The sequence below is a fragment of the Dendrobium catenatum genome, unplaced genomic scaffold, assembly GCF_001605985.2.
Source record: "Dendrobium catenatum unplaced genomic scaffold, ASM160598v2 fragScaff_scaffold_867, whole genome shotgun sequence".
In the NCBI taxonomy this organism is placed as follows: domain Eukaryota; kingdom Viridiplantae; phylum Streptophyta; class Magnoliopsida; order Asparagales; family Orchidaceae; genus Dendrobium; species Dendrobium catenatum.
Genome location: NW_021319329.1, coordinates 61,381 through 65,109, shown reverse-complemented (window position 1 = coordinate 65,109; position 3,729 = coordinate 61,381).

The window sequence follows — 3,729 nt, the reverse complement described above, 5'->3', positions numbered from 1 at the left end:
CTTTTCTGTTCTGTCTTTCTTTCTGTCTACAAAGCCATGTACTGTATTTGTAGATGATTGTTTTGAGGAAAAGAAAAATATAGATGTTTTGTTCCGCTGCATTTGATGATTCATAATAGCTCTGTGTCTGTGTGTCTGTTTGAGTTAAATTATTTGGAAGATTCGGTTCCGAACCAAATTCCATAACCAGATCCTGGTCAGTAAGTCAGTCAGTCAGTTCGTTCCGGTCGCGACCCAGTGCGAGCGGGATCCGTCCCGGATCGGGTCGGGTCGTGACACAACAATCCTTCCGACCTCCATCGCCAGCCGACTACAATCCTTCTAACTTATGTCACCCGTCGACTACACTCTTTCCAACCTCCGTCACCCATCGACTACTGTCCATCTAACTTACGTCGCTTACCGACTACAGTCTTTCCGACCTCCTTCGCCAGCCGACTATAGTCCTCCTGACTTATGTCGTCCGCAGACTACAGTCTTTCTGACCTCCGTCACCAGACTATGGTCCTCCCGACCAAACGAACAAGTTAATAGTGACTCTTTGTATTCACATCATGTAATGTACTCTATAAAATGTAGATCAAGCTAAGGTCTTCTCCCAATGAAGGGTCTCATTTGTAATCAACTGCTATACTAGTGGATTCATTCAAACTGGGCCAACCCACGTGGTTTTTCCCCCTTTTTAGGGGTTTTCCATGTAAAAAACTTGGTGTCTCATAAATACTAGACCCTCTCTCTTATCTGATTGCGTGCCGGATTTTCGTACAACGCAAAGACATTAAACTTTATATTTCTCTATCGGTGCGAATACTCTTAGACAGAACAAACTCAAATATTGGAAAATTCATTAAAAATATAAACAAATTCATAGAGAATTCAAATAAATTTCTATAAATATATAAAATCAAGACTAACAATAAATTAAATAAATATTTTAATTAACATTTCATTTTTACCCTATATTAAACAAAATTTCTAAATGACCTACGAATAAGAAAATTCAAGAAAAATTCAAGAAAAATCAGATAAATATGAAATAAAATTCTATAAGCTCAGAAAATTATGACAAATAATATCGTACATCATGTCAAATAAAAGTAAATCTAAAATAGTAGTGTTTTTTAATAAATTCTTAAGAGGCCAAGTAAATGACATAAAATATTAAAAATTAATTAAGAATAAAATAAATTTAGAATTAAAAATCAAATCTAAATTAAAATTAAATTAAATATAATTAAATCATGAATAAACTTTTCTAAAATCCACCAAATACACTCTAAATAAAATCCTTAACTTATAAAAAATATATATAATTGACCTATAATTTTAGTCCATCTTTTTAAATGAAATAATTATATTTTGTTTGTGTATTAGGACTTATTAGTAAATAAAGTAATTTGTATAAAAGACTATGTTCTTTAATTTGTTCTTGAGAATATAAAACTACAACTTAGATAATAAATTTTGAAATTTTAATACATCATTATTTAAATTGAAACAACCCCTGGCATTAAACAATAAAATTAAAAATTAAAATTTAAAGCCTAATAGGTTAACACCTGGCAAGCATAATAGGTTAACACCAACACAGTCTAGCACACACTTTAGTTTATTTGTTAGGTCAACCAATCCTAGCTTTAGTTAGGAGCGTTATTATAGTGATGTACTTCTATTAATATATTTGTTAATAAAAGAACTTTAGTGATCTTGGTGGATGTGTCTAACTTATTTGGGTGAGTGATTGCCTTTTTGTTTGTGATGCTGTGATTTTGTGATGGTAGTTTAGATTTTTCTAGGTTAGGGTTGATCTGAATGATTTATACAATCAAATTTTATGCAGATAGTTATGTTTATGCAGGGTTATAAAAGATGGCTAATTAATTAAAGTTTAAAATTAACCAAATTTAATACATATGTTTATGATGCTCAACCCCCTAATTATTAAAAGCATGACCAATAAATAGGTTGCTCAATTATTGATCAAGTTCTTTGGTGATTGTGTGATAAGATTTGATTAATTTTCTTTACTAATTTGTAGGGAATATTAGATTTCTCATATCTATAGCATGTTACATGATACACTTAGATAAGACTAAGTAAAGGATCACAAATCCATTTTTTAATATTATTCATACTAATAACTACTGTTAATATGGATTGATATTATTCATACTAACTATCACATGTTCATACTAATTTGAACAGTTACATGCATTTTTTTTTTACATAGATTGAATGCATTTGTAAGTTCTACAAACATATTAGGCTTTTTGCTCATTTTATGTGACTCACATGATTTTAGGGAAGGATGAGGTTCTAATGATGGAGTGAGTCTGATTTAGAATTGCTTATAGTATTTTTTTTTTTTATGGTCATGAATGAATAAGGATAGATTGATGTGAGATAAGTATTTATGGCTATCATACACAATGCTTTTGGGGATATGAATTAAATGTATATGTATTTATGTTGATATGAAATCAAATGCTATTTTCATTGTATTGGACTATGCATATATATGCTATTAGAAGGCTCTCATAGGTAATTAGAAGATTTAAAAAGTGACAATATTTTTAAATTAGATTTTGGAGTGTCAGATCATAGTCGACAAATGATGGAGGGCGGAAGGATTATAGTTGGCATAGATGGTTGGAGGATCTTAGTTGGGTGATCGTGGTATAAGGATCATAATTGACAATGAAGGAGGTTGGGGAATGTTGTAAGTGGGTGATTGAGGTTGGAAGGGCCGTAGTTGGGCGACATTAGTCAGAGGATCATAGTTGGCAGGTGATGAGAGCATTGTAGTCATCATGTGATGAAGGTCGGAAGGACTATAATTCAGGGGTGATGAAGGTCAACAATTATGGTAGGGCGAAGGCTCAGCAATGGAGCTCAGGGATCTTTAGAGCTTTTAGAGCTCTCTTGAATCTCAATAGAGAGTTCAAGCTCTAGCTCAAAAGCTCTTCTTTCCCCTAAATATAAAGTGTATATGTCAATTTATAGATTTGTGAAAGTTTCATACATGAAAATATGGAGAAAATATTGAATACTCCATCGGATGACCCATCTTAATTCTTTTAATCATAAAGCATCGTTTTAAGTGTCATGATGATATTAGAATTACGCAATCTTGGGCTCATTTGGTTTGTCTTATCGAGCCGCTTGATTCAACTATAAGCATGCAATATTTAAAGATCATTTTGTCATCCAATTAATGTCATAAAGTTTTAATTATGTTTTAGGCCCTTAGTTTGAACTTATTTAGGCTACGATTAGGTCATTCTGGTGTTGTTAAGTTCGCCTAGTTCAGATTTTTAGTTCAATTATAAGTTTGCTTAAATCTGAGTTCGGATGATTCAAAATTTAGTTTTTGAAAGTTTCCAATTCGAATATGCCTCGAGATTCTAAGCCAATCAAGTTGATTTTTTATGACGTATCAAATCTCAATTAAGCTCAAATTCAAGCATATGTGGTATCTTTAAGTTTATCTCATTGAAACACTTTTTCTTAATTATGATATTTCTAAATATAAAATTTGGATAATCTAAATTAATCATGAAATTTTTAGCCAACATTTGATGCTTGATAAAATGGCATATAGGGAACAAAAATAAATTCAAACAATAAATTAAAAAAATATTAAGTTAAAATTAGTATAAAACACTAAATCTTTAAATTTATTAAAATTAATCATGATTTTTTTTTTTTAATTTTCTAATGCAACATGGA